The following is a 12,398-nucleotide window of genomic DNA, read 5'->3' as shown; positions in this document are numbered from 1 at the left end:
AAGTGGTTTTATTTTGTCACCAAAACAGGGCAGTTTTGTCACCAGACGTGGCATTGCAGTGTGTACACCAGCCACACCAAGCTGCTGACCGAGGGAGCGTTGTGTGTTCTTCACACACCTGAGCAATTTATTTCTGCTGAAACAACTTTGTAGTGCAGAGCTGGCCAAAGATTCACTCACACACACAGCTTGCAAGGAAAACGTCACCTCCTCCTCTGCTTTGCAGAATCCAAACACAAGGAAAGCTTGTCAGGTCCTGGTGGAGATGGCAGGGAGTCAGGTGTGGGCAGACACTATGTTTTACACCTAGGCAGGCACCATGGCTTAGCTGGCTAAAGCACCTGCATTGTAAACAGGTGATCCTGGGTTCAACTCCCAGTGGTGGCTTTGGGGGCACCTGCTATTGGCTACTGTCAGAGCTAGATTGGCCTTTGGTCTAGCCTAGTGTGGTTTTTCTCATGGTTTAAATTACACTCACAGGCACTGATGATAGAGTTACTGAAAGTTTGGGAGTTAGGCGCTGACAGATCAGTGGTCCAAGCCCCTTGTAGACACCCCCCTCCCTCTGGGATAGGGGCAGGTCTGAGCTCTCACACCAAACACTCATTGTGGCTGCCAGAACTTGTGAGTGGCTCATTTTGTTTGCACCCTGGGTTGAGTCCTGCTTTGTGCACTATGTCTGAGAATGAAAATCCTAAACCGCCCTTTGAAATGACGAATGCAGCAGGACGTGTCATTGTCCCTGCCCCAAAGCAGACAGACCAATGCAGAAATGCCGTCGAGTCCAAGGTAATACTTCACTGCGGTTTTAATATTTCCACTTGCTAAACTCCCTCCTATCTGCCCAGCCCAGGTGTCCTCTGCCTCAGCTGCTGCTCCCGGCCTGCTCTAGAGTCAAACATGCAGGGCCCCCAGGGGAACAGAGGCTGGGACAGGGCAGCAGCCTGGGCTGGGCTGGGCAGATGCTGGGAGTTTTCGTTTCCTGAGAACTGGCCTGGCTCCCTTCTCAACAGCAAACAACTCAATTCCACGTCCCCTCCCCAGAAAAATCAGCCTGGAGCCAAGGGCAGCAGGGGACGATTCCCTCGAGTTCCCACCAAGGCAGGAGAGAACCCAGGGCCTTTCTAGCAGAGCTCATGGAACCGACATGGGGAAACCAGCCTTTAATAACAGGCAGTTCAAGTTTAAGCTCAGTGTTTTTAACAATTTTTACAACCTTAAATCACCCTTCAATCGCAGTGTCACTATCCATAACATTGCTTCAGCCTTATAGGTTCCCAAGTGCAAAACTAAACATCTCTTCAAACACAAGAGTGCAGATCAATCTGTGTTCAGTCATCCCACATAAAAGAATCATGTTGCGGTACATATTGGCCTCATGATGTGGCCGTTGCCTTTCCCTCCGCTCTGTTAAAAGTTTTGGTATTTTGCACAGAAACTTTCTTCCCTCAGGAGAGACCTGGGAACCAAGGCTGCCAGACAAACACCTTTAAGAGGAGGCGTAACCTGTCAAAAAATGATCTCCCTCCTTCAGTTCAGTGACAGCCTGAAATGTTACTTATCCCGGCAGAGCCGGAGGATTGAAAGCAGCTACATCAAATCCCTGTGTAGCTAGCAGGAATGAACACAAACACTCCCTGGTATCTGAAGAGATGTTTAGTTTTACTCTTGGTAAACTAGAAGTCTAAAGAGAAGGAAGGTGGTGCCATATATAAAGAGTGAAACACAAAACAATTATCATAGTTATGCCCATAGTGACTGCAAAATATTTCTATATTCTTCTTATCAGTGTATTATTTTCTCTGGCGTCTATACATTGACTATACCTTGACCAAGAAATTTGAATCTTGATAAAATAATCGACTACCCCTGGTTAAGGCAATGGACTTGATACCCACTCGGGCGTCTCTACCCAGGTTCAGGTACTAACAACAGTGGCTGCCTTTTAGACATAGCTTTTAATCAGGGCAGTACATTGATCCTGTGAAATCATTTCCCAGCCGGAGTCCATCGCCCACATTCCTTAGGGCATTGGGCCACCATGGGGACGTTTCATTTCCCTCCTCGATTTCACACAGAGACACAATTTCCTTTGCACAGATCCATGAACAGCAAAACCTCCCTGTGTCTCTTGTCTGAGCCAGGGCATTCGATTCCATTGAAACCTTCTCTCCTGCAATGGCAATGGTCATGCAGACGGGACGAGGCCACCTTCACCTCTGACAGTGAGATATTGGATCAGCTCTTTCTTTACGCTGCTGCTGTTAGTCCATGAAACATCAGGGATGGATGCAAGGCTGAGTTCACGCACCAACCCCCTGAAACATTTCAGTGCCCCAGAGAAATCCTGACTCCGGCTATTGGCATGATCTGGTGGAGATTCGAATAGGAACGGGACGGTCTGAATTGTCAGTGTGGGGACTGAACAACAATCTATAGCAATGTCGTTAACCACAAACACGCTCTAATCATGCTCCAGCCGGAAGGGAAATGGGCAGGAACCCTTGTTGTTCAGCCATGGACACACTTACACTAATGCACAGCCAGGAGTGTGCTGGGGGAGCTGGTCTGAGCAATGTGAAGTGACAATTCAGTGAGAACAGAATCATTGTGTAGTGAAGCACCTATACATCAAGTAGTTGTGGCCGAGTGGTTAAGGCGATGGACTCGAAATCCACTGGGGTCTCCCCAGGCAAGTTTGAATCCTGCCAACTATGGAAGCATCAGTGTATTGTCACTGCTCTTGTTGTAGTGCCTGAGCATCCACAGAGCCAGACCTGGTCTCACTCTGAGGCTGTCTACACTTAAAATGCTGCTGTGACACTGCTCTAGCACTGTGGAGTAGACAGTTGCTACAGTGAGTGGAGGGGTTTTCCATCCCTGTAATAGCTACATTGACAGAACAATCTTTCCTTTCGTTTAGCACTATCTAACCATGGCTTAGGGCAGCTTAATTATACTGATTCCAGGGTTTTTCACACCCTGAAAGACGTACTTCTTAGAGGGGTTATCCCATCACCCTCCCATTCCCTGGTCCTTCTCGCATGACCTGAGTGCAGCAATACCCGCAGTTCAAGAGGTGCAAACAATTCAATGTTTATTGGGGTAAACTTCCAGCAAGCAATGATGCCACTTTCCTTCCTCGGTATCGCCCTTCCCAGCTCTGACACCACAGAGGCTTGTCTGTGTCCCTGTTCCCATTCCCCCACTTAGCAAAACATAACTCCAATTCCCCTACCCCCATTCCCATTCTCCCCCTTACTTCAATCTCCTTTGCAACAATAGAACACCATTTGTTTAGCTTTTCTATTCCAGTAGTTGTGAGAGAAGTTCCAAACTAGGGGGAAACAGGGCCTTTTCTCTCGACCGATCAATTTTTGTCTTCCTTCATTCCAAGCCATTTTCTCACATACAGCCGTATTTCCCACACTTTTTTGTTCAGCGTTCTTTGCTTTTATGAAATTTTAGGGTCATCATTTAATTGCCACACAACTGTACTTATGAAGTGAAGTGAAACCCAATATTTTTTGGATTTTCTTGCAGAAGAGTTTTGCTTTCTGACCTGGAAATGAACAGGGGCTACCCAAGGGGGACAATGCTACTCCCTTTTCTTGCCTCATCCGACATTCCTGATGCCCTTTGTTTCCTTGCCCTTTTTAGGGTGAATTGACACTTCTCAGAAGTAGAATCCTTTACAAAACCACTCAAAATCTCAGCAGTGTCGTAAGCAATGGCTTTCGGAAATGTGCCCAGCTTTTCTTTAATTTGGTGACACAGGTCCAGGCAAGGGACTGGATACAGGCCTGGATCAGAATCTTCATTACCAGAGCTAGAATTTCTATTTAAAAAGAGCTATTTTTCTGCTGCTATTAGATTTCCAACATTGATTTCATTTTATACACATTTTGAGCATCTATTAAGGATAAATTGAACAAAAATACCACTTCTCTTTCCTCAACATCTGCAGCATGAAGGGGAGCATTCCGAATAGGAAAGATCTTCTGTGGGGCATGGGTTACAAAAATGCTTTGGGAACCAAATACATGGGCATTTTGCCAAGTTAAAAATCACTTAATGTGGAATTCTCTCCCCAAATCATCTGAGAAAATACTGACTTAAATAATTGAACTACACTGTGATCAGATGCACTTCCATCGGTTAGTTGGGGTTCTGCTGCTGTTCACCATTTCCGAATGGAGATTTCAAATCACTGCTGTTTCTTTGTTAGCGTGTGCAGTAAATTGGAGAGTTCTCCACTGTTGACAGAACTGCACTTGAACTTTCTCCATGTCACCATGGAGGGGTGGGGAAAAAGCAAAGCTGAAGTGACAAATGAGGACTTTAGGAAATGGTCATTTGTCTTCAATTCTCCAATTAAACTGAGCTACGTCCTATCGAACTGAACTAATATCCAATTGGGTGAGCAAACAGCCTTCAGGAAAGAGAGAAACCCACATCACAGAGAGACAGAATACATGACAATGAAAGTATCAAGAGACATTCCAGAGCAGGTTACATCTGATTATTTAGAATCAGGACAAGAGATTCTCCCATCACATTCTCCTCTGATCCATCCAAAGCAGCTTCACTCAGCACTCTCTCAATAGCCAGTTATGTTATTTACAAAATTGTAAGTATCCCAGCATCCCCATAATGGGGGACAAAATAGTCCTCTTGCCAGAAGTGGCTTTACCAATAGATGAAACCTGGAATTTAAACGCCAAATAATCACACTATGTTTGGGATCCATTTAAATTCCCCTTCCAGGTCTTTGACACTTTCATCTCCCGTCATAGCGACTCTGATATAGGAGGAAAGAAATCAAGGCATCACCTCCAAGCACAGACAGCTGAGAACTCTTCCTCATATGACATTTTGAGAAGTGGAGGGATAGAATGTGATGAAAATAAACTCTGCACAGAGAAGCCAAAATGTAACAGTTCTGGAGTGATGGGGAAGGAGGGAATCTCTGAACCACCCCATCTCCTTCCAGTGTCACAGAGGCTGAAATGACACTTTTTTCCCCTGCTCCTCTTTATTTAACTATAACATGAAAAATTCCCAATGTAACTGCTCTTCAGCACAACCCAGAGCAACGTGAGAACAACTGGCACGGATACAATCTGTATCATCGGTGAGACTAACAATCACTTTGCAATAGGAGGACTGGTATAAATGTGACGCTCCCTGGTTCCTCATAGGAAGGGCACACTCCAGTTACTTGTGGGATAATTGAGTTGATAGAAAAGACAAATGGGCACACCTCAAAAGAAGGCAAACTACAAAAGGCATAAATGGGCCACTCATCTGGCTAAGCTGAGGGATAATGGTGCTGCAAACAGTTCAAACAGATTTAAAAAGTTACTATGTGGGAATCAGGAAAAGTATTAAAGATAAAAAATTGATAGCCCTAGAGGTTTTTATGGTGTTCATTGCCCTTGCAGATTCTCTGATGGCTAATATGTGCTGAGTGCCAAGAGACGGTTTTCCCACACTCACGGCATTTGTAGGGCCTCTCCCCTGTGTGGATTCTCTGATGTCTAGAAAGGTGTGAGCTGCGAGTGAAGCTTTTCCCACACTCAGTGCATTCAAAGGGCCTTTCCCCAGTGTGGATTCTCTGATGTTGAGAAAGGTGTGAGCTGCTAGTGAAGTTTTTCCCACACTCACGGCATTCATAGGGCCTCTTCCCTGTGTGGATTCTCTGATGGTTAGAAAGGTGTGAGCTGCGAGTGAAGGTTTTCCCACACTCATGGCATTCGTAGGGCCTGTCCCCTGTGTGGATTCTCTGATGTAAGATGAGGCCTGAACGATTAAAGAAACATTTCCCACACTTAGAGCATCCATAAGGTTTCTCACCCATGTGGATTTTCCTATGTATGATAAGGTGTGAGCTCTGATTGAAGCTTTTCCCACACTCAGAGCATGTGTAGGGCATCTCTCCTATGTGGATTCTATGATGTGCGATAACGTGTGAGCACTGACTAAAGCTTTTCCCACACTCACAGCATTCATAGGGCCTCTTCCCTGTGTGGATTCTCTGATGTTGAGAAAGGTCTGAGCTGCTGGTGAAGGTTTTCCTACACTCACGGCATTCAAAGGGCCTCTCCCCTGTGTGGATTCTCTGATGATTAAGAAGGGCTGAGTAGTTACATAAGTTTTTTCCACACTCTGTGCATGTATTTTTTCTCTTTCCAATGATGATTTCCTGCTTTGTTGTGGTTTCCTTGAGGTCCTTCTGAGTTCCCTGAGAGGAAATACGTTTACCCATTTTCACCCCTGGCTGGTTTCCTTGTTCTCTTTCTGGTCTGTGCTGAATCTCACAGGATTTTTCCTCCTCATGACTCCTGGACACATGGCTTTTTGATCTTTGCAATAATGCTCTGTGTTTATCCAGTTGCTGAACATTTTTCTGCTGAGAATTCTGCTCTTCTTTCTCACATGCCATTGCATCACCTGCTGTGATAGAGACAGAAACATCAAACAGGGATGAAAAGTGAAAAGCCAAAACAACCTAAGTGCAGGAGGGAGGTTCAAATAAAAATCACAAACTGAACTCCCCCATACTCGTCCCCAAAACAGGAGAGAGGAGGGGATCAATTTGGCTTTCAAATCCCATCCAAATTCTCAGGGGGAAGGGAGGAAGCTACTGCCTGGTGTCTGCTAGAATCTACGGGAAGCCATGAGCTATAGTTACCCTGAGGATATGACCCCTGCTGGCAACAATAATGAACTGAGACACCTCTCAAGGGCTTTGTAGGGCATCTCAGATGTTTCCTTCAGGCACTTCCACACGCAGAGTTGGTTTAATGTTTCCTCACCTCTGCAGGGAGATCTCAGGGTCTGTTTTCCTTCTGAACCCTGCAGGTCTGAGACCCATGGCTCTTCCCCTTGTTCCAGCTGGGAGATAACATCAGGTTTGGAAAATGGAAACCCTGCTCAGATGAAAGAAAACAAAGGAGTTCCGTTGATTTCATAAAACTTTCTCATAAAAAACATTCTATTAATTTAACTTTAATATTTAGTGTGACCCGGTGTGTCTGGGCTAGTCCTCACTGAAAATGCCAAGACCAGGGCAGGCTGAAAAAGGGAGAGCAGAGGTTCCCCAAACTGGTGGTTAACACGGAAGTTAAACTCACCAACCAGTCACCAACTGTGCTTCTGATCCCCCACACTGGTTATCCAGAAACTGAAAAAAGAAATCACACGGCCCCCTTTATTGCATTCCAGTTCTCTGACTCCCAATCAGCACCTAGGTCCAGCACAGTGAGAGGTTATTTAAAAACTCTGCTCACATAAACAAAGTGTTCTTCTGACCCCAGAGTCAGCCACATTACCAGGTCAGTATAGGTTTGGATCTTACTCAAAATACTACGATGCCAGCCAATCATTGGCATCTAAACTAAAGGTTTATAAGTAAGAAAGCATCTAAACTAAAGGTTTATTATAAAAGAAAGAAAGAAAAAGAGAGTTGTTAAATGGGAAAGCAGTCAGACACATTCAGAAATCTATACCTCTGGTTCTTAGCAGTATTGGTGAGTTTCTGGCTTGAAAGGCTTGAAAGGTACACATCCACATTATTCAGTCCTTTGTTCAAGCCTTCAGCTTGTAGAGAAGTTGCTCCAGAGGTAGGAAGAGGAATTGAAGACAAAATGGAGATGATGCAGCTGCCCTTTATATTCCTTTTGCCAAGTGGCTTCTAATTCCTGTGTTCCAAACACAAGCTTCACAGCACATGCCATGGAAAAGCCTTTGAGTTCTCAGTACACAGTGTGATACAGCCTGGCCAGAGGGCAGCAGGAGAGGTTTAGAAGGGAGCCTTATTCCCTGTAGAGGGAAGAAAGTTTGCTATAGATTAACTAGAGCACCTGAAGCCAATTAGAGCACCTGCAGTCAGTCACCTGATAAAGACCCTTGCTCCAATCAGGCAGGGAAGGAGTTGGAGCAGAGGGGATTGGTATTGGAGCAGAGAACAGTTTGAAGGGAAGCAGAGGAAAGTTTGGAGAAGTGCTGCAGTGGGCTAAGAAGTCCAAGACCCTAGGTAAGGGGTACCGGGCTTGTACAGGGGGAGGGCAGGAAGCCCCCACAAGCTGAAGGGTAGGAGCGGGAATTAGCCCAGGGGAAGGAACTGCCAGTTCAAGTGGTTCACCACTAACCTCAGGGCCCCTGGGTTGGGACCTGGAGAAGAGGGCGGGCCCAGGTCCCTCCCTCTCCACTCCCCTCCTCAAGGACACTAGTGGGGTAATTAAAATACCGATTCAGAGGCAAGCAGTGGCGCCCTGAACCTTCCCCAAAGAAGAGAAAGCGTGAGACCCAGCATAACAGGACTGGCAATTTGCCACAGTACCGTATTTATAATAAAATAATTATAATATAAAGTGTCTCTCAATTCCATACAGTGTCACTTAATAAACCAGTCAATTCCCAGGACTGGTTCCTCAGGTGTTTGAAGATGCCGAACACCTTGCTTGTGCGGGACTAGAATACCCACATATATGTTGGGAACACACAGACACTGTGCTAGTCTGTTCCCCTATGTTCACTCTTCTAGAAAATTATGATCAATTTTGTTCATGGTATGTGTCAGGGCTCAATCCCCAATCTGTCACTCCGAGTGCAGAAAGTGGGGGCCCGACAGGATTCTACAAATTAATTTGTGCCACTCTAGGCTTGTATTAAAGCTCCAAAGTTACAGCTTTTCTCTGACCTTGGCTTGGTAAATGCTGCCACCACCCAAAGGCAAAAACCCCCCAAACCCTTGGACCCAGGAAGGAGCACTTGAGAATTCTTCCCTCTGGGGCACCCTCAAGCCCTTTCACCGCCCCTCCGGGAAAGAGCTGAGAAAGTAAACAAAGGAAATTAGCTGTGGCTACCAGCTAATCAAACAACACACACAAACCTCTTAGGACACCAAAAATCCAATCCTGTTCTTAAAAGAGGTAAATTTTAGTAAAATTGAAAAGGAAAACAATACATCTGGAACTTAGGCTTTTGCTAGATCTTAAAAGAAAATTTTTGTAAGCACCCAAAATAGCTTTCTTGGGGGTTCAGCTTAAAGCTTACAAGCAAACAAAAGCATCTGGGACAGCATCGAGGAGATCCAAAAGCCAAAATAAAAAATAAACCTGATTGTGTCTGTCTAAACATTCCCTGGCCAAATCATTTCTTCTAGGTATGGAAGATGAATTTTCATACCTGCTTCAAGCCATACACAGCATTGCTACTCCGTGTCGCCTTCTCCGGAGAACAACAGACAAAGGGAAAGTTACTTTCCCATTTAAAAAAGTTCTAGCCTTTCCATTGGCTCTTTTGGTCAGGTGCCCAATACTTTTCTTTTTTTTTAAATCCTGTTGGCTTGTTAACCCTTTAGAGGTAAAGCAAGCAGAGAACTCGCACCAACAGGGATTTTACAGCCACCCTCCCCTCCCCTTCATTTATCACTGTAGGGCTTGTGAGGTACCATTTGAAAAGACATAATCTACTGAATATCCTCCTGTTAAACTGTGTAGCAACATGGTATGGAAAGTGATGAGATTTTACGGTATGATATTACTGAAAAAGCTGCAACCCTAATCTTAAGTTCCTCAGAGACAGCAAGACCAGGTTATGGGTTGCTGGTTATAATTATGGGGTCTGTATGTATGTATCATTTTGTAGTTGAAGTTATGAGTATTGGCTCTGTACTGTCTGTATTTCCAACTTAGGCTGTGCTTCTGGGAGACATCCCAGACAAGTTGGTGTTAGCTCTGCCTAGCATGCTTGATGGCCCATTAAGGACCATCAGCTATTCAACTGACCCATTGAGAGAAGGCAGATATGCCTTGTAACTCAGCAAAGTATGCAGGGACTTGCCCATGTGACTCCAGACTCCATTTTGCTGTCATTTTCCACAGTAAGAACAAAGAAGTGTTCTTACACCTGGAAAAGCCTATAAAAGGCTGATGCCTCATCTCCATCTTGTTTTCAATCCTGCTTCTTACCTCTGGAGGAACTTTGCTACAAACTGAAACTCTGAACAAAGGACTGACTGACCCATCCCAGAGGAGGATGTACTCCAGAGACTTGATTTGAACCTGCAGTTTACTCCATCACTGCAACAAGCCTGAACTAAGAACTTTGCCATTACTGCATGTAATTGATTCCATTTAACCAATTCTAGCTCTCATCTCTACCTTTTTCCTTTTATGAATAAACCTTTAGATTCTAAAGAATTGGCAACAGCGTGATTTGTGGGTAAGATCTGATGTGTATATTGACCTTGGTCTGGGGCTTGATTCTTTGGGATCGAGAGAACCTTTTTCTTGTATTGGGGTGTTGGTTTTCATAACCATTCATCCCCAGGACGAGGACACTGGTGGTGATACTGGAAGACTGGAATGTCTAAGGGAATTGCTTGTGTGACTTGTGGTTAACCAGTGGGGTGAAACCAAAGTCCTCTTTGGCTGGCTGGTTTGGTTTGCCTTAGAGGTGGAAAAATCCCAGCCTTGGGCTGTAACTGCCCTGTTTTAAGCGATTCATCACTCTCAGTTGGGTCCCACCACGACCACATCGTCACAAGTATCATCTGCAAACTTTGCCACCTCACTGTTTACCCCTTTCTCCAGATCATTTATGAATACGTTGAATAGGATTGGTCCTAGGACTGACCCTTGGGGAACACCACTAGTTACTCCTCTCCATTCTGAAAATTTACCATTTATTCCTACCCTTTGTTCCCTGTCTTTTAACCAGTTCTCAATCCATGAAAAGATCTTCCCTCTTATCCCATGATAACATAATTTATGTAAGAGCCTTTGGTGAGGGACCTTGTCAAAGGCTTTCTGGAAATCTAAGTACACTAAGTCCACAGGATCTCCCTTGTCCACATGTTTGTTGACACCTTAAAGAACTCTAATAGATTAGTAAGACATGATTTCCCTTTACAGAAACCATATTGACTTTTGCTCAACAATTTTTGTTCTTCTATGTGCCTGACAATTTTATTCCTTTACTATTGTTTCAACTAATTTGCCTGGTACAGATGTTAGACTTACCAGTATGCAACTGCCAGGATCGCCTCTAGAGCCCTTTGAAAATATTGGCGTTACATTAGCAATCTTCCAGTCATTGGGTACAGAAGCCGATTTAAAGACAGGTTACAAACCATAGGTAATAGTTCCCCAATTTCACATTTGAGTTCCTTCAGAACTCTTGGTAAATACCATCTGGTCCCGGTGACTTGGTACAGTTAAAAGTTTATCAAGTAATTCCAAAACCTGCTCTAGTGACACTTCAATCTGTGGCAGTTCCTCAGATTTGTCACCCACAAAAGGTTTGGGAATCTCACCAACATCCTCAGCCATGAAGACTGAAGCAAAGAATCCATTTAGCTTCTCCGCAATGACTTTATGGTCTTTAAGGGCTCCTTTTGTATCTCAATCCTCCAGTGGCCCCACGGGTTGTTTATCAGGCTTCCTGCTTTTGTTATTACCTTTTGAGTTTTTGGCTAGCCCCTTCTTCAAACTCCTCTTTGGCTTTTCTTATTACATTTTTACACTTAATTTGGTAGTGTTTACGCTCCTTTCTATGTACCTCACTAGGATTTGACTTCCACTTTTTAAAAGATGCCCTTTTATCTCTCACTGCTTCTTTTACATGGTCGTTATGCCACGGTGACTCTTTTTTAGTTCTTTTGCTGTGTTTTTTAATTTGGGGTATATAATAATAATAATAACTGGAGATACACCAATCTCCTAGAACTGTAAGGGACCTTGAAAGGTCATTGAGTCCAGCTCCCTGCCTTCACTAGCAGGACCAATTTTTGCCCCAGATCCTTAAGCGGCCCCCTCAAGGATTAAACTCACAACCCTGGGTTTAGCAGGCCAATGCTCAAACCACTGAGCTATTCCTCCCCCCACATTTAAGTTGGGTCTCTAATATTGTGTTTTTGAAAAGTGTCCATGCAGCGTGAAGGGATTTCACTCTAGTCACTGTACCTTTTAATTTCTGTTTAACTAACCCCCTCATTTTTGCATAGTTCCCCTTCCTGAAATTAAATGCCAGTGTTGAGCTGTTCTTCCCACCACAAGAATGTTAAATGTTGTTATATTATGGTCACTATTTCCAAGCGGTCCTGTTACAGTTAGCCCTTGGACTAGACCCAGCGCACCACTCAGGACTAAATCGAGAGTTGCTTCTCCCATTGCAGGTTCTTGTACCAGCTGCTCCAAGAAACAGTCATTTAAAGTATCCAGAAATTTTGTGTCTGCATTTTGTCCTGAGGTGACATGTACCCAGTCAATATGGGGATAATTGAAATCTCCCACTATTATGGAGTTCTTTATTTTGATAGCCTCTCTAATCTCCCTTCGCATTTCATCCTCACTATCACTGTCTTTGACAGGTGGTCGATAACAGATCCC

The 12,398-nt window shown here is 44.4% G+C and overlaps 1 non-coding gene across 1 annotated transcript; it reads left to right on the top strand.

Annotated features, from left to right (window-relative positions):
* Window positions 1-2,635: 2,635 nt before the first annotated feature.
* Window positions 2,636-2,717, top strand: TRNAS-CGA. The gene has a single exon. It is a non-coding gene; the product is annotated as a tRNA-Ser (tRNA).
* The last annotated feature ends 9,681 nt before the right edge of the window (window positions 2,718-12,398 follow it).

The sequence above is a fragment of the Mauremys mutica genome, chromosome 6 (assembly GCF_020497125.1).
Source record: "Mauremys mutica isolate MM-2020 ecotype Southern chromosome 6, ASM2049712v1, whole genome shotgun sequence".
Taxonomy (NCBI): domain Eukaryota; kingdom Metazoa; phylum Chordata; order Testudines; family Geoemydidae; genus Mauremys; species Mauremys mutica.
The sequence above is the reverse complement of the archived record's forward strand: the minus strand, read 5'-3'. Positions and strand labels throughout refer to the sequence as shown.